The sequence below is a fragment of the Nicotiana tabacum genome, chromosome 15 (assembly GCF_000715075.1).
Source record: "Nicotiana tabacum cultivar K326 chromosome 15, ASM71507v2, whole genome shotgun sequence".
Lineage (NCBI taxonomy): Eukaryota > Viridiplantae > Streptophyta > Magnoliopsida > Solanales > Solanaceae > Nicotiana > Nicotiana tabacum.
Window position 1 is genome coordinate 76,036,397 of NC_134094.1, and position 20,613 is coordinate 76,057,009.

A 20,613-nucleotide genomic window follows, 5' to 3' on the forward strand; every position below is an offset into this window, starting at 1 on the left:
AGGTTATACCATTGTTTAACCAACTTTGAAGTTTTGAGATGAGTTTGAAATTTTGAACATGATTTTTATCTTGTTTTGAAGTGGTATTGTTTGAGATTGTCGGGAATAATATTTGGATGTTAAATACAAAATTTGAAATCATTTGGAATTGATTTGAATTGGATTTGGATCAAAACATTTACTGAAAATTTTCAAACATCTATATCTTGAGAGATGTTTAAACATCTATCAAGTTGTTTGAAACATCCCCTGAGCAAGGGTGGATTTAAGGGGGCGAGAGGGAGTCCACTCGAACCCCCTTCGTCGAAAAATTACATTATATATATAAAGCAAAATTTATTTTACGTCTCTATGTATTATACTTTGATTTTCTTGACTCAACCTCTATATATTTACCTTTTCTTTTTTGATCCCCATTAGTGGAAATCTTGGCTCCACCACTACCTGTGAGTTGTTTATACATATCTAACAATATCTTAAACATCTCAAGATGTTTCAAACATCTTCTTCGTTGAGCATCTACTTTTTCGTTTATTATCATCATCATCTTCTTCTTCTTCTTCCCTACTTCCTTTTTTTCCTAGTATTTTTGAAGTGTGAGAGAAAGAGAGAAAGAATAGTGATCATTTTGTGATGCCAGGTTCTGCACAAACAATCCAAGAAGACGTTTAAACATCTCTTTGAATGTATCAAACGTCTCAGACGTTTCAAACATCTGTGAAATATCTCTTCTAATGTTAATCTGTTTAGTGAAGTGTATATCAATAGAAATTGTAGAAAACCTTGTTTTGTGTTAGAGAACACCAAGTCACTAGATATTGGAATAAACTGGTTCCAAGTTGAGCAAAATAGATATTAAAAATTCATACAGCCGTTCACGACTAATTTGATTCAGGAATAATAGTAGCAATTATTGTCAACATACCATAATTATCCTCTTCTATCCGAACTTTAGATCAATTATACTTTACAAGTAGGGGTGGAGTTAACAAGTAACATCATACCAATGTTTTGTACAAAAAAAAGAAATGAAAAATCTGCATATTGTATGGATTCTTGAATTCTCACTTTTACGAAATAATCACTTCTTCCCTTATACTACTTTTAGCCAAAGGTAGATTACATATTTATTTTATTACTTGTCGCGACCAATCAGGCCAAAAGAAATGAAATAAGAATTTTATTTCGTTTAGTTAATAGCTTGCAATACCTCATTTTTCTTTTTTCATGTGAGCAAATGAAGCACTTTTACTTACTACGAGAGACCACGCTAACGTTATTTATGGTTTGGGGGTAACGCTTGGAACTTTAAGAAATGACGTAAAATCACTATCATTTTTCGTTCCCTCAAAACTTTAAACTCGGTAACAAATGAAAAGGGAGTAAACAGAGAATCACAAGAAGCTCCTTGTGATTTGAGACATGGCTTGATCATTAGAAAAGTTCTTATTATAGCTACTATGATTGTCAATATCATTTCGTTTCGGTAATCGGGCGGAATTCTAGTTTTATGGCCCTAAAACGCCAAAAAACGAGAAACGGTCATGACGAGACGGTGACTATTGTTCCTTTGGTCGTTTTTGATGATTCGGCAAAATTTTAGGCGGTTCGGGTCCGGTAGCCCGGATGCATGCAGATGGCGTGGACTATAGCACATGAAAATCTGAAAATCGGACGGAATTCTAGTTTTACGGTCCTAAAACGCTAAAAAACGAGGCCATGTCCATGTCCATAAGACTAACATATTGTCACATTCACAGAGCCGGCTCAAAGGCTTGACAAGTAAGGCATATGACTTAGGCCCCCGATTTCAAAGGGCCCCAGTTTTAAAAGGAATATGTTACGCGTTAATTTTTTCTTAAAAATGTTTAAGCTTTTTATATTAAAAATTTATCATTGTGAAGTTGATTTGACTATTGAGGGATAAATAAATCCTCTTGGGTAAAGTAAATATATCTTTATAATTTTCTTAATTTTGATGTAACCTTTATTTTGCATTTTTACATTCCAACCACTAAAACCTATAAGTATTATTTTAAGAAATTGAGATTGCTAAATGGTGAGAATTTGAAGGGAAAAAATATATTGTATTAACCTTTGATGATCCTTAAAGCACAATAGTACCACTAATATTGATGACTTAGACTTATATGTTGAGTTAGAGTTAAGGAAAATAGTACAAATAGAAGATAATACTTTAATCAATACGCTTAATTATATCAAAAGACTTGATTCTTTTTTAAATGCATAACAGTTGCCGCAACGAAAAAAAGTTTTTTAAAATAAAAATATATAAGATCAACAATGTCTCAAGAGTGATTAAATGTCACGACCCAAAAATCCAGCGCTACCGTTAGGCAAGCCAACTATAAATCAACATGCCAATGGTTAATCCAAAATGCATTTCGAAACAATTACAGAAATAAGGAGTAGAAATCTTTCATTTTTATAAAAAAAAAAATAGATGTTATTATTTTAAATGTTCGAATAAGGCCAAAATATAAACTAGGAAATGATAACGGAATACAATTAAGAGCAAAAATCTAAATCTCCAAAACCCGGTGTCACAAGTACATGAGCATCTACTAGAATATACAATACTACTATAACAACTGTCTAGAATAGAAATTAGACAGAATACCATAAATGGATAAGACGGAGACTCCGTGTGCTGCGGATCATAACATAAAGAGCAGCTCACCACAAAGTCTCCGCAGCAACTACGCTTACACGCCCAGATAACCACCAAATGTATTTGTCTCAGTACTTGCACAATTAGTGCAGAAGTATAGTATGAGTATGTAAATCAATGTGTACCCAATAATTATCCAGCCTAACCCCGAAAAAATAGTGACGAGGGGTCGACATCGACACTTAGTAGTGGTCCAATAAATCAAGTACAGTAAAAGTAGGCAAGTATGAAGCATGACAAGTAAAACAATAAAAATAGATATATGTACATAACACGATCCTCAACTAGAGAGTAGACACATGTCCTCAATAATCGGATACTACCTCGAATGGACTCATAGGTACACCGACTCTACCAAGGTGAACGACCCGATCCCATAAGAGTAATAGCACGATATCCTGTCGTGGCTTACAACCAGATCCCATAATACTAGTGTACAATGCCGAGGTTGTACGACCCAATCCATAGATGCATCTCATAATACTGTCGAGGCGAACGACCCGTTCCCATAATGGTACTGCTGAGGCGTTCAGTCTGATCCCATAGGAATAGTGAAACTTGACGGGTCACTGGACCCACTCACGAATATATGTGTGAGTTATGAAATTGAGGAGACTTTCAAAAAAATTCGTACAACACGGGAGAAATCTGTAAAAGGAAGTATAATTTCTACGACAAATCGAGTAGCTCGTCAAGTATCTAAATAGCAAGTCCAATACCTTGCTCAAGTCTAGTCTCCAGCTAAAGTACAAATTAAAGTATTTAAACAAGCAGAAATAACTCAAATAATACAATTTAAAGCATGGCAAAAGTCTAAGTCTACCTAGACATAATTAGGAATTCTAGCATACGCGCGGACACTCGTCACGTCATACGTGCGTAGCTCCAATAACATGTAGCACATATAACACTTACAGGGTAAATTCTCCCTCACAAGATTAGACAAAAGACTTACCTCGCTTTGAAATTTGATAATCGGCTCCAACGCCTCCCTAATACCTCCAACCAATGCCAAATAGCCCAAAATTAGTCAAAAAACGCGTAAACCAATCAAAATTTACTCAAGGACTCGTAGTTTAACAATTAGAAACAAATTCCCAATTCCACATGAAAAGTTAACAAAGTCAACCCCTGGGCCCACATGCCCGAATTTTGAATATTCTAGAAGCTAAATGTTACCCATAGCACCACAAACTCAAATATATAATTTATTCTCAATTCTATGTCCAATTTCGTGGTCAAAACTCAAAAATATCATGTCTAGGTTTTCTTTCAAAATTCCACAATTTATACTGATTTACATGTTAAAATCCATATATAATCCATGTATTTAACTCACAACAAGTGAGAATCACTTACCTCATGATAGATGATGAAAATGCCCTTTCAAAATCGCCTCAAAATTGACTCCAATGGAAGAAATGAGATACAAATGAGCCAAGTCCCAATTTGAAATCTTATACACTGCCGAGTCGTCCTTTTTCACGATTGCGAAAGTTTTCTCACGATAGCGAAGGCCAAATCAGCCTTGCCCAGAACTTTTTATTTGCGAACACGAGGTCCTCTCCAACAACCTGCCAAACCTACGCGAACACGAGCTCAGCTCCGTGAATGCAATAACTAATCTTCCAGCCTCAGCAATTTCCTCTTGCGCGATCGCAACATCCCTTTCGCATTCGCATAGAACAACTCTCCCAAAACCAGGACAACCTCACTAACCCATTGCGTGCCCGACTCCTCCCACGTGAACGTGTAGAACAACCTAACCACCCACTGCGATCACGACACCCTTTACGCGATCGCGAAGAACAAAGTCTTCACCAACTCCAAGAACCCTTCGTGATTGCGATGCCTCCTACGTGATCGCGAAGCACACGCTTGATACCAGAAACTAGCAACAGCCAAACAAAGAGAATTGATCTGAAACCACCCCGAAGCATACCCGAGGCCCTCGGGACCCCGTCTAATCATATCAACAAGTCCCCATGCCTTATACAAACTTATACAACAAGTCCCCATGCCTACGAATAACATCAAAACCAAGAATAGACAACCAAAAATCCTTTCTTAACTTTCAAGCCTTCAAACTTCGCTGAATGCGTCCGAATCACACTTAAACACTCTGGATCACGACCAAACTTCACCTATTAGTTTCAATCAACTAAATGAACCTATCCAAGGTCCCGGAACACCTCCCTAAGCCCTATAACACCACAATCCACTCTAAGTCAAACTTAGCAAATTCTAAGCCTTCAAAATACAAATTTTCGATATTAAGCGCTGAAATACTCCCGGACCATCCGATACTCAACCGGAATATATGCCCAACTCCGAAATCACCTTAAGAACCTATTGGAACCTTCAAATCCCAATTTTGAGGTCGTTTACTCAAAAGTCAAACCTTGGTCAACTCTTCCAATTTAAAGCTTCAAAATTGAGAATTATTCTTCAAAATCAACTCTGAACTTCTCGAAAATCAAAACCAATTACACGTGCAAGTCATAATACATAAAGTGAAGCTACTCAAGATCTCGAACCGCTGCGGTAGGCTAGAGTTCAAAATGACCGGTCGAGTCATTACATTCTCCCCCCACTTAAACATATGTTCGTCCTCGAACGTGCCAAGAACTGTTCCAAAGTTGCAAAAATCACCGAATAACTCCTCGTGCACCTACCCGTGCCACCACAATTTGTATGAGCACATTAGCTCAACCCAAACTGAAGATCCTTCCTGCTACCTTAGCCTACAAGCCTTAGAACCAAATTCCAACATTTGAAAATTCCCATAAGGTCTGATTCTCGTATACATACATTGTAGCAATCTCTACAAGTTGTACCAATACATACATATACACCCAAGTTGTAACCACACGATGTACCACATCGCCCATATGCCCATAGTAATATCATCCAACCATATTAGCTACAAGTTCCGTACCCGGTACATGTAATATACCTCATGACACATAAAAATTATGTTCCAAATCTCATAATACTACAATAATGAAAGAGAGGTGCAGACTCTCATAACCACCCATCAAATCAACAAATCACGGGGTTCTTCCGTTCGACAAGAACCATTGCCGAATTTTGAACTGATTAGCGGTATTCTCCCTCCACACATATATTATACAAATCTGTTTATGCTGATTCTAAGTCCAAGCTGCTTGAGAAATAAGCCACATCAAACACTGTCTAAAATATCATACAACGCCATCCATGTGCCAACGAGCCACAACTCGAATATGACCAATGAGGAATGGAAACCCACATACTAGAATTATCCAGCATGCGTAACAGATATAACAGCCAAACAAATGCTATGAGCCTATCTCACATATGGGAAAACACACACAAAATAAGTGTTGATACCCAATTTTTCCCTCATATTTTTAAAAATATATATATACTTTCAAAATAGCATATTTGCATCATCATTTAGTTTATAAACCTACACAAGCATGTTTTCATAATTTTCCATAATGTTTAGAGCTTTAAATTAATTTTCTTATATTTTTATTATATAAATATCTAGTATATATCCTTTAAATTATTTTGTAATGACTTAATTACCCAAAATTATTATTTGCATCCATAATACACGTTTCAAACATTTCTATTCAATTTTTTATAATTACATTAGCATTTTAAGCTATTTATCTAATTTTGCAATAATGGCTTATATTCTATAAATAATTGCGTTTATAATATTATTTATGCCGAAGTATCATTTTTATGTTTTTATAATATTGAGTTATTATTTTTAGTCATTTTATTGCACAAGTAGAATTTTATTATCTATTAGTTATTTTATAAATTATTTTTAAAATAATTGTTGTGTATTTAATAGTTTGCCCAAAACATGCCAATTTTCGGACCTAAAAATACCCAGACCTTAGCCCAATTACCCCAAACCTTAGCCCAATTAACCCAAGCCTAACACTAATAACCCACTAACCCTAACCCGGTCGGTACCCGCTTTACACGACCCGCCCCAGCTTTCTTTTAATCCTGGCCGTTGATCTCTCAAGATCAACGACCCACAATTAACCTCCCCCCCTAACTAACCTAACTCCTAACCCTAAGCCCCCATTAACCCTTTACCCGCCGCCTCTGTATCCTCCCATATCCCTTCTCCCTTCTTCAGAAACCCTAGCCGCCTCCCCCATCTTCTCCAAATCCGAGTAAATCATGGACTCCCTCTGTGATTTACTTACCTTTTATGTGTTACCTCGTTATTGTCTGCAAGATTATGATGTTATATGGTACTTGACCCAATTTTGGCAAGTACCAGTACCCAAACGGGATTCCACCGCCTTCAATCTATGAGATTTAGAGGATATTTCGTCTATATGCACTCTATATGGTCCGATTCAGCGAGATCTTCGACTATCTATGCTTCCTTTCGAACTAGGGTTTGAATTTTTCCCTTGTTCCTTAATAATTCTTTACTGATACTTTTTCTTTTCCGTGTTTGATAATTCTTTTCCTTATTTCTATTTAATCTGCCATGTGTCCCTATTTTCTACTTTATTTTGCCCTAAATCTGACTCTAACTGATTTTTGGTATGATATTTTCCTTATTCTCTATTTAATCTTCTGCATTCCTTTATTTTTAGTATTATTTGTGTGATAATTTTTATTCCCTGTTGATTTACTGAACCCCTTTGTTCACGCCCTAAAAAACTGATTCTAATTGATTATAGTATATCTTTCCTTATTTGTGTTTGAATAATTTATTTTCCATGTTTACTTAGTTGATTTCTACATTATATAAACCCCTCTCATGAAACCCCTTAGGGGAGAGATTTCTGAACCCTAATTTCGGCTACTGTTTTTCACTACTCTCTCACTCACTCATTGTTACCCTAAAACACACTGAAATTATTGAATAACTTCCTCTGGTGCAAGCATTGCTCGAAGCTTATTTTCGAGGCTCTTGTGAACTCTGAAGCATCAGAGATTTTGGATTTTTGCTATTACACTCGACACTCTTTTAATTCGGCTACCGGTTAGTGTTTAAACCATCATAATGTTTGCTTTCTTCCCTTCTTTCTGCACATGTATCCGAATTTAGGTTCAACTATGATAGTGTTCAACTTGATGTCATTCTGTATTAATTGACGCATGAGAGTAGTGTACTGTTCATGTCATAACTCACTACGATTTGCACTCTGCAATTCCCTATCTCCTAAGATTAGTTCTGCACCCTGTAACATCTTTACATTTTAATTTTGAACTTCAATAATGTGGTTGTATATTATTTCTGCCTATTGTATTTAGATAATGCCCTAACTTTTACTTGAATGAACTTTTACTAAGTCTTGTGTATGTTGGAGTGCTTTTTGTAATACTGCCCAAAAATCTATTTTAAACTTGTGTCTTGCTACCCTGATTTTCTAAAGGCAAACATTCTATTTCAACTAACTAGGATATCCTAGGTTAACATGCTTTTTCAGTATGCCTTGGTTCACTTGCTACTTTCTCCTTTCTCCTTTCTGTGATGATCAATATATGTATACCTCCATTATGTCTAAGTATTGATATGGCCTTAGGCTGGACTTGACTTAATTTAGGCCCTTAAATGTCAACTAGTGCAATCTAGGTATGTTTGCAAACTTGTTTTCTTTTTCCTATGATGTTTGTCTATGTGATGCTTTGCTACTGAACTTTGCTGAATTTTGCTGGTCTACCTGACCAGTTATGTTGTATGATTACTCTGGGAATTTCTGTCCATTCTCTTTACTTGTTGCTTTGGTATTCTGAATTCATATTCTTAGCCAGATGGAAGCCAAGGCTACCTAGGTTCTCTGTTGGCCTCCATAGTGCGAGCACTGCTCAGGGTCCAATTGAGGCTCTTGTGAACTATGACGCACTAGGGGCTTGGCCTTAGTCACTCCTCTTAACCTTTAAACTATCCCTAATGCTCTACTTCCCTATCATGTACTGTATTCTATATCAGTTGCTCCAAGTGATGCAATATTTGGTGTTATAGCTCATTGAAAGGGGTATGAACTCCCCTATAAGCCTGTGATCGTGTGGTTCTTTGTTGAAGGTCTAAGTCTGCTATGCCAGAAGTTTTGAAGTCCCAGTAAGGCTAGGTATTTAGTTATTCTATTTAGGCCTGCTATAGTCCTATCTATTGCCATGTAATATTACTACTTTATTATTAATTTGGGTCTGTAATAATAATCTTTGTATAAACAATTGGGGTGTTAGTAAAAGAGGATGAGGTAGATTCTAATATTAACGTATGATGGGTAGAAAACATGTCTATAGCATTGAATGATACTTTGCCTTATGTTGGTCATTCTCTATGTACACTGTGGAAAGCATGCCATTAGGGAAACACACACACTTGCACTACTTGTTTATTAGTAAAGCCTGAACTCAAATGTCTCAATATCTTTGTAGCTATATGTTGATTAGAGAACTTGCCCGTAGGAAATATTATTGAATTTCCTGTTAATTTGCATTACTAGAGATCATGCCTATAGGACTCTAATCATATCATTTGTTATGGTATTGCATATTTCACCTAGAGAAATCTGCCTATAAGGTCTAACAATAAAATCAGACTCCTCAATTGTTAATCGTTAGAAATCCTGTCTATAGGACGCAACTGCTCGCCTTAATAACTGGTAATGACGCCCTTCAAACACTGTTCATCACTCACTTAGGCCATTATCAAGTGTACGAGTAACTCTGAATTTCCACTCCCTCTATCGCATAACTCACATAGGCGCAACAATTATAGGGCTAGTAATTGAGGAATTTGCCTTCTCAATAACCAGTGTGTAATAACCTATGCAATCATGTCTATGAATCTCGCTGGTTCCTGAATATGCTTGGGTGCCTTGATGCCTATCACCTAGAAATCATGCCTATAGGAGTTAAGTTCCTTAATTCTGAATTGCCTAACATGAAAAACCTGTTTCGCGTGCATTTATTGTTTAAGTGTGGAGGCAAACTTGAGCCTTAAATTGCCATATTTGAAGTCCAATGTGTTTTTGTATGTCGCTTAGTTTTAACATTTTTGAGCTGCCTAAGTGAGGTCTAGAACCACCCAAAATAGAGGTCCAGTACCTCCTGGACCATAGGTATGGGACGGGTAGTGCACACATCAGGTACGACTTATAATTGAATTAGTATGCTTTAGGTAACAGCTTTAACATAGTAATCGGGTAGCAGGAAATGATGGTCTGTGCCCGCTGAATAATATGAGTAACACCCCATCTTGAAGGAGTTACGAAGTATTATTTATGTTACACGGGGTGATCCTTTAGGCTAAAAAACTTAGGATCCCCTTTTTTTCTCTTTATATGTTGTTATTAGATCTAAATAGTTGTATCCCCATGTTCACACTAAGTTCTGTATTAATCATGTTGTAATAAAGTTCTGTGACTTCTAAACTCCCTTTGTTTATTTGATCACCTAGCTTAACCATAATCCACATAATCTTAAGTTCGGCCAGGACCCACAGTTGTGGACCTCGAGGAGTGCCTAACACCTTCTCTTTGAGGTAACTTGAGCCCTTACCCGATCTTTGGTGGCGTTGACTAGTCAAACAGAGTTATTTGCGTAATAGGTACCCTAACGCACCTTAAAAAATCGTTAAGTGGCGACTCTTATCCTTTAGCACCCTATCTCCCATTCTAAAAAGGAGTTGTCATAACGTCGAAGCCCGCTTTCGCGAGAAAACGGGGCACGGCAATAAGTATAAGGAATTGTCCCCAACATCTCACCGTTGTGGTGTGCAAACTCGATCCACACATAATACCGTTGCGGCGCGCAACCCGATTCTAACATCATACCTGTGGCAGCGTGCCACCCGATTCACACATAATCAATCTGCGTGTGAATACCCATCGACCCAAGACTGCTCATACTCACTAGACACCCGTATAATAACCACAAGCACGCCAAGTGCATAAATATAACCCTGGAGAGACGGATAGCATCATGCGCTACAAAGGACCAAGCACGACTAAGGGACAATAAACAAATCAGCATCAAGAAAGCCATCTCGCTCATATAACACCACAATACTACAGAGGATCACAACACACATGTGAATAACCAAGCCGCCTCATAACTCACATTGCGTAAAAAGTAACACATGAAATAGACGACAATAGAAATAACATCCACCAGGCCTACCCATAGACCTCAAAACCAATTCAGATCATTCCAAAATAGGTCAATAACCATTCAAAGATCCACAATGACCCTATCCATGACACATACGATCAACTGTCAAATTTGGTACAACTTCCACAGTCCACAACTAAAGGAATGATGCATCTCTCAGCCATAAGCTCTTCAATCTGCGACAACACCAGAATCTCCATATCTGATTCCAATCCCTACCACTTAAATGACTAACACGTCACACCTACACAATCATCCCGTGGGAGATACTCCCACAACCTTCCGCACCAGGTAACACAATCCGCACATCCATGGTTACCAACCATGCTATTTCTGTAGTGCCAATCAAGAATCCGTAAGTTAATACACAATGCCTCTTCCATAAAACACCATTCTCAGACGACACTCAAACAGTGTCAGTATACGCTAAACATCTAAAATCTTCCCTCGTTCCTCCGAGCTCATGACATCTCTGCCATAACTGAATCGCAACCTTGATCCTTCATTCCCATTCAACACTGCTCGCTACACCTATCAGACTATTACGCGAGAGTACAAGAATTTTGCCATAACTCTTGAACCATCAGTAGAATAAACACTCCATCGGCTAGAAACCTTTCACTTAACTCATTTTAGAAGAAAAATCACAACACGCAACCAACTTCCCATAACCGCAAAAGACACAAACCTCAAGTTGTGGCCTTAACCGCTATAACTCTTTTCGGATCCATTTGCACATAACCAAACCATCTAAATTGAATCCCTTCAAACCAACCAAATTACGGAAACCGCAAAGCCTGCAATTGTAGTCACGAAACACCTGTATAGCCTTATCGTACCGAAGGAACCGATCACTTCCTTTACCATGCCGATCCGAACCACTACTAAATTGACTCAACTCCTCAATTTTCTCTTGACTTACCTTCAAATTGATACTTCTCTTTTCTAGCACACAATTGATCTCAATCTACACTCATCCTGAGTGACCCCAAATTGCAAGACCACGTTGTCTCCATACCCATAAGCTGTTTTATACCCTCTCATGCACTCAATAGTACCTCTAACTGCTACACCCGTTCCGAAAAGATCTTCTACGAATCCAAAGTTGTTTCTTACATCTTTCTAACACCGCACCACAGACCTTGTGATGTTCATAAAAACACTCCAAGTCCCTTTTACAACTCGCTTCAATACTCAATCCTTAGCCACACAACGTACCCGAAAATCCTTAGGCACCACACTTTAAATCTTGAACCGACTATAACTATTATTGAGATCGCCCATATTAAGTTGGTCACAAATATAAAACCAAATAACTAGTGCTCTGTTAGCACACGAATACTCCAAGGAAGCAACCGAATGAATTCTTTTCCTTGCACATCACATTCACAAAGGAATGTCCAATCTTAGTTATTCCATAACCTTCATACATCAATAAGGTGAAACATAGCATACATCCATCAAATTCCTTGCTCGAATTACCCCTGATGTTCTCTTCCTTAGTCATAACTAACCCACCAACGTACCACTAACCAGAAATTGCAAAGGCATATAACCCTGTGACCCAATCATTGATGGTAAGCTCCCCCACTTGGCTTTAAGCCACGATCACATAACCCAAGAACCCACAATGACTTCTTCTCCTCAGCTGCTATGAACTCGCATTGTTACTCATCTGAACTCTCATAAGCCCGTGTTGCACTAAGTATAACACATCCCAAATTATCAAGCCCAAAATAAACAATCAACTTCATTACAGTCGCACCATCTTCCTCGGGCGATCCAGACCCACATTGCAGTACATGACTCATGTTGGATAGAAAGTAGAACTTCTTCATAGGAACCTCATCAGAGATCATGCAACCCCTAACTTCCTCACAGGAGATAGCCCACCTGCGTAACCCTATGTTGACATCTCTAGAATGACACTGCCATGGTTATAACTACCGGGAAATAAGTTAATCTTCCTAAGTCCGCACACGCCCACCAGCTGTAGAGTCTGTTTATTCCATTAACATCAACCGAAGGTCCAACAATATGTTCAAACTCGAAGTCGTACTACACCCCAAAATGATAATCAAGCATTCACGTTCCTCTACATTTCAAGAAAACTCTTTCATCACATTCGAATTTCCTAAGCACAGAAGCCACTAAAACACAGACTTTGTCATATGTCCACCATGACCCAAATCGCTCTAAGCTTTCTCAAAGCATGTGGCTACCCTACCACAAAATCGATACGATATGCTATCACTCCCACTCTAGTTAAACCACCTTCCTAATCAAACTGCTCGATCTCTACTGCTCGTACTTGAACTGCTAACAATTTAACCAGCGCGAGACATATCCCACCATATGCTTTCTCACCATCCGCCACCAATTATGCCACCCCAAATCACGATCCATCTCCGTAGCGCCCGAACAATTAGATTGCCATCAACTCTAAACCTCCTTAAGGACCATCTCCCTCAAGCCATCAACACTAGAAATACCGATCTGACCCTGAAGTCACAATGCACCGTCATCTCTTATAACTATTTCTTAGGTACCACTTCGCAACACTATTCCGCAAAGGCAAACAAATGGAGGCCGTCATACTGACCAGCCTTAATGCGTTCAAACAAGGACGACGAACCACAACATAAACTAGAATTCCACCAATTTTGGAGATATCAAGTCTAGCTACTCCGTCAACCAAATCCTGAACATCTATAGCCCAATTGCTACTCCTGCGCTGGAATTAATACTGAATTTCCAATCACGAACCGAATAATCCTTTTCCTGAAGCATTCACTATCGTAATACATAAGCAAACACCCACCGTTCACACCAACATTGCACGATAACAAAGGGAGAAACACCACAATGCACTATGTATAATCCCGAAAACATGGGCAACACCAACATTAGCTGAAATGATTGAACACCCTTCCACGAGGCAATGATAGTAGTATACCCTCATAATGCAGGGAAAAACATCGTGCACCACACCTGTAACACCACCATAACTCCTTGATGCCCAACTGATATCAAGTGCTCAACATCGTGTTTGAATGAGTAGGAAGGAACTAAAGACATATCTTTAACAAAATCAAATCGCATGATAGGGAATCAAGAAAGAGAAGTTCTCCTAATAACCCTGTAGCCTCTCAAAGATAAGTACAGACATCTCTGTACCAATACGCAAGACTCTACTAGACTTGCTCATAACTCGTGAGACCTAAATGAACCTAGTGCTCTGATGCCAAGGTGTCATAACCAAAACCTACTGTAGGCTGTGATGACACCCAACGCTACCATTAGGCAAGCCAAATATAAATCAACACATCAATGGTTAATCCAAATGTATTTCAAAACAAGTAAAGAAATACGAAGTGAAAATTGTTCGTTCTTATAGAAAATATAGATGTTATTATTTTAAATGTTCGGATAAGGACAAAATATAAACCAGCAAATCATAGCGGAATACAATCAAGAGAAAAAAATCTAAATCTCCAAAACTGGGAGTCACAAGTGCATGAGCATCTACTAGAATATACAATACTGCTACAACGACTGTTTGGAATAGAAATTAGAAAGAATATTGTTGCGGCCAAACGCACACGCAAGTATACGCAATCGTCAAGTAATAAAGTGACTAAAAGTCGGATGTCGAACCCACGAGGACTTGTGATTAACTATTAACTAAATTAGACTATCCTAATTATCTAAACAAGAATAAAACCCAAAGGTAGTGATGCAAAAGTAATTAAACTAAAAGAAAATAAGTAATGAACTTTAAATAGAGGAAGATCAGATTTTTATATTATCAATGTGATGAAAACGATCTAGGGTTATGGGCTATCTAACATTCCTATTGTATTCTTAAATTGAATTGACTAACTAATTTATCTAGTTTATTGGTTAACATGGTTAATATTGCTCATAAGAATCTGTCGAGTTCTTACTCGCCTATTCAAGCTAACCTAACGCCTATGTGTCTATGGAATTAGAACTAACAAGAACGCATTTATAATTCCGGTAAATCAACCAAGCAAGGCAATTAGGTATATGTCTATCCTAACCGCAAATCCGTTTCCCGATGCCCAGGTTCAAGAACTTGCTCTACTCAATCCTATATGCAATCTAGAATTCCCACTTTTGAGTTCAATTCTAGATTCGTAGATAGTATTCAATTGGTGATCAAGCAATCAAATAATTAAGTGCAGGATTGAATAAATAAACTAATACAATAAACTAATAAATTAAACTCAATATTCGAATAACATTAGTCATGAAAGAACGACAACCCTAGAACGTGAAGTTTAGCTCCACATAGACATGGTAGCAAAACAACAAATCATACAAAGAAACATAAAAATTACTAAGTTTGGTGGAAGAAAAGATGAAACCCGGCCTCCACGGTAGCTTTGTGCTCTCCCTTGGTCAAAAGTTATGTAAAAATTATGTTTAATAACTATTTATAGATATAGGAATAGGCCCAGGCGAAATAACCAAGTCCAAGACCAAAAAAGAGATAAAATTGCCTCAAATCCCGAACACCGTGCGTCACCACATGGAACGTGCGAAGAAGCCCACGCTGGACCTCGCGTCGCGAGGCCTAACACGAGGAATTTCTCTCGCGCCGCCTGACTCTTTCTGCTTCCACTATTTACTGCCTAACTTCTTCGATTTTATTTTCCAATTGATGCTTCATATATTTTTGCAAACTTTCAGCCAATTTACTTAATAAATGCTCATGCTTTCAACTTCCTCCATCATAATGTCATAATGTTCCCATCATTAGGTACTCAAGAGCTACTAATTGTAGTGTATAAAATACACTTAAAAATATTCATCTTGCTCCCAAATTCCATTTTCAAAGTACATACACATAAATTAAACTCAATTAAGTACAAATATAGTATAATTTAACATTATTGCCCCAAAATGTAAGGTATGTAATGAACTAAAAATATATAATTATAGCCAAATATCAAATACCATAAATGGATAAGGCGGAGACTCCGTGTGCTGCGGATAATAATATAGAGCATCCAGATGACCACCAAATGTACTTGTCTCGATACCTGCACAATTAGTGCAAAAATGTAGTATAAGTACGTCAATTAACGTGTACCCAGTAAGTATCTAGCCTAATCTCGAAGAAATAGCGATGAGGGATCGACATCGATACTTACTAGTAGTCCAATATATCAAGTATAGTAAAAGTAGGTAGGTATGAAGCATGGAAAGCAAAATAGTAAAAACAGATATATGTACATAACACGATCCTCAACTGAAGAGTAGACACAAGTCCCCAATAACCAGATACTGCCTTGAATGGAATACATATTGGTCAACACCAGATAAAATGTCACATCTCAAGTAAGGTAGACTCATAGTTAAACTGACTCCTCATCAATTATTATGCACGATTCTGCTGAGTCGAACAACCCGATCCCATAAGAGTAATGGCACGATATCCTGCCATGGTGTACGATCCGATCCCAAAACAATAGTGTACATTACCGATATCGTATGGCCTGATCCATAGATGCATCTCATAATACTGCCGAGGCGAACGACCCGATCCTATAATCACACTGCTGAGGCGTTCAGCCGATCCCGTAAGAATAGTGAAACTTGACGATTCACTGTCCCCACTCACGAATATATGTGAGTTATGAAATTTAGGAGACTTTCGGAAAAATTCGTACAACACGGGAGAAATCCGTAAAAGGAAGTATAATTTCCACGACAATTGAGCAACCCGTTGTAACGACCCGACCGGTCATTTTGTGTAATTGCGCCCTATTTCCCCTTTTGATTTTTCACACATATGTGTTTATAGTTTTATGACTTACGACGTTGATTAGTTTCATTCCGGGAAGATTTCGGGTTGATTTGGACCTTTTGATTCTTGGCTTAGAAGCCTAAGTTGTTTATGTTGACCAATGATTGACTTTTTAAAAACCCAACCCAGAACGGTATTTTAATGGCTCCGATAGTTTCGTATTGTAATTTTGGACTTGGGTGTATGCCCGGAATCGAATTCAGAACTCCATAGGTTAATTTGTATTGTTTAACCAAAATTTGGTCATTTGAAGTTTAAAAGTTTGACCGTAGGTTGACGTTTGGCTATCAGGATCGTAATTTGGTTTTTGGACATGGAATAGGTCCGTTATGATATTTAAAACTTGTCTGCAATATTTGGTATCATTTGGACTTGAATTGATAGGATTTAGATGTTGAGTTGTAATTTTAGAAGTTTTTGAAAATTACTTTGAAATTTATGTGTTTTGGTATCCGATTCATAGTTCTAGATGTTATTTTTGTATTTTGATCGCATGAGCGAGATTTTGTATGATATTTTTAGACTTGTGTGGATGTTTGGTTTGGAGACCTGGGGGCTCGGATGAGTTTCGGACATGATTCAGAATGGTTTGAATTGAAAATAGAATTGTTGGTGTGCTAGTGCTGAGTTATCGCAATTGCGAAGGTGACAGGGGGGTGGTGGTCAGATGTTTCAAATGCGACTTCCCCTTCGCATTTACAAAGTCAGTAGGACTGAAGGTTGGTTCACAATTGCGATCATTTTGTCGCATTTGCGATAGTGGCCAGCTTCGCAATTGCAAAGCCTTTTTCGCAATTGCGACTTTTGTTGAGGCTGTCAAGGTTCGCAAATGCGACCCCTGATTCGCAAATGCAAATCCTGTATTGTAAATGCGACATCTGCAGCTGGTCATAAGGGCTAAAAAGTCGGGATTTCACCTCATTTCTCACATTTTAGTATCCTAGACTCGGTAGGATGCGATTTGGAGAAGAGATCTACAAACATTGGGTAAGTGATTCTAATCAATTTCCAAATATATTTCATCATATATCTTAGATTTAACATCAAAATCATGTGAATCAAAGAGGAAAAATTGGGAAATTTTGTCAAGTTTTTGAAAAATGAGAAATCGAGTTTTAGGAGTCGATTTGGACCCGAATTCTGAAACAAATCATATCTATGGACTCGTGGGATTATGGGTAGTCAGAATCTATCCTTGGACTCGAGTTTTGATCGGGCGGGCCCCGAGTTAACGTTTGTTGACTTTTTGAGAAAAGTGTAAATATCATAGCTTTATCTATTGTAATTGTTTTTCCTTGCATTGTTTGATAATATTTAGTCAATTTTGATTAGATTTGAGCCGCGTGGAGGCGCATTTTAGGGGAAAAGCGATTTCTGAAGGTTGAGTTGGCCTTGTTGAGGTAAGTATCTTGCCTAACTTTGTGTGGGGAAACTACCCCTTAGGAATTGGTTCGTTTGTGCTATTTGTGTTATGTGAAAGCTGTATACGCAAGGTGATGAGTAGGTACATGGGCTATATTTGGTATTTGACTGATTTAAGCTATTTAGACTGTTATCATGCTTTTAGTTGAATTGTCTTAACATGTTATATCTTTCATTGTTAATCCATCCTTTCATGTGCTAATCTGCCCTTACACGATTTATTTGACATTGTTAACACATTGTTTCACCTCTTACTTGCTAATTTGCTCTTTTATGCTTTAGTTGAAGTTATTGCCTTCCTTGTGTTTTGTTACATCTTTAAATTGTTGAATTACTTGTAATTGAAGTTGTTATTTGGTGAAATATCTTATTATTGAGTTATTGATGTTGAAGTTGAGAAAGTCGTTATCCCTTTTAGGCGAAGTTGTTAATTGTTGAGATATCTTTCTTGTTGAGATATTCACTCTTATTTTGTTATTGTTGAGATTTTTGTACACTTTGTAGTTGAGCCTTGGGCTATTTGTTATGGAAACATTGATATTGTTGATTCTTTTTGTAAGTTGTGGCATATGGTCACTTATGGTGCGAATTGTGATTATGTTGTGATATTGATACACATGCGATAGTATAAGGCTTGGGGCTGATACGCATGCGGTGAGATAAGGTTGGCTTGATATGTGTGTTGCTAGTAGGGGAACTTCTTGAAGCCACGCGGTGCGATAAGATGGGCTAAAACGTGGGTAGCTATTTCGGATAAAATAATTTTTAAAATTAAATGTAAGGCTCCAGCAGCGATATAAGAAAAGATTGTGATAGAAATTGAAAAATGGTAATACGAGGCGGTACCTCGGTTATGATTCTTGTTGTATACGATGCGGTACCTCGGTTGTGGTTCTTGTTGTGCATCTCATGTTGAAAAAGAGTTATTGGTGGAACACTTTTTGTTGTTTTTATTCTTCTTGTCTTATCAGTTTTGTTCGTATCTGGCTAATGAGGTTCCCTTTAATTGCTTCCTTTATGTTATCTCTTTGCTTACAATTTTGTCATTAGTCTATGTTATTAACTTGTTTCGTATCATTTATTTCTCTGCCTTCCATTACTTCTTTTTATTATGTTTTCATTCCATTTATTATGTCCTAGTAGGTGTCTTGATCTGGCCTCGTCACTACTCTACCAAGGTTAGGCTTGATATTTTCTAGGTACTGTTGTGGTGTACTTATACTATGCTTCTGCATATCGTTTTGTGCAGATCCAGGTACGTCTACTCGTGTTGAATGTTAGTGATTGATTGTTAGCTATTTTTCGGAAATATCAAGGTATACCTGCTCGGCGTCTGCATGCCTCGGAGTCACCTTCCATATCATTTTATTTTGTTGTTTCTTATTGAGACAGTTTTGTAGTAGCCATTCTAGATTATTTTGTAGAGCTTATGACTCGGTTCCACTAGTTTTGGGAGAAATGTTGCTGAGATCTTATTTTGGGAGTTTATATGAGTTTATCAGTCTTGCTTTAGTATTCCTATTGATTATTACTGTTAAGTTATTATTAAATGTTAGGCTTACCTAGCCATAGAGACTAGGTGCCATCACGCCGTCCTAAGGTGGGAAAATGGGATCGTGAAAAGTTGGTATCAGAGCTCTAGTTCATAGGTGTTACGAGTCATAAACAGGTTTAGTAGAGTCTTGTGGATCAGCATGGATACGTCTGTACTTATCTTCGAGAGGCTAGGAAAGTATTAGGAAACTTCACTTCTTTGATTCCTTATTGTGCAAATTTGTTGACTTCGAAATTCTGAATCTTTGTCTTTCTATTTTCTCAGAGATGGTGAGGACATGCACCGCTGGATCCGACGATCAAAGACCCGCGCCCTCTACTAGATTCATGAGAGGCCAGGGCAGAGGCCGAGGAGGGGAACGTGGTGCATCTAGAGCACCTGCCCGAGCTGCGATAGAGGAGCCACCAGTATCTCTAGTTGGGGACAGGCACCCGAGGAGCCTGTTGCCACCCCTGCACTTCAAGAGACCCTCACATAGTTCTTAAGCATGTTCGGTACCTTAGTTCAGGCGGGGTTGATTCCACTTGCACCAGCCACATCTCAGGCTGGGGGAAGAGCTCCGACTCGCGCGGCCCGTACTCTAGAGCAGCGGGTCCATGTTGATCAGGTCCCAAAGATTATGCCAGCGTAGCCTATTATTCTGGTTCAGACTGAGGTTAGAACAGTGGCATCTGAGGAGGAGAAACTTAGACTTGAGAGGTTCAAGAAGTATCATCCTCCTACTTTCAGTGTCTTAGCTTCAAAGGATGCACAAGATTTTCTAGAGAAGTGCCACCGTATTCTCCATACCATAGGTGTTGTGGAGATGAGCGGAGTTGATTTTACTACATTCCAACTGTCAAGATCAGCGTATCAGTGGTGGCGGGTTTACGAGGAAGTTAGCCCAGCCGATGCAACTTCACTTACAGGGACTCAATTTTCAGAGATGTTCTTGAGAGAGTTTGTTCCCCAGACACT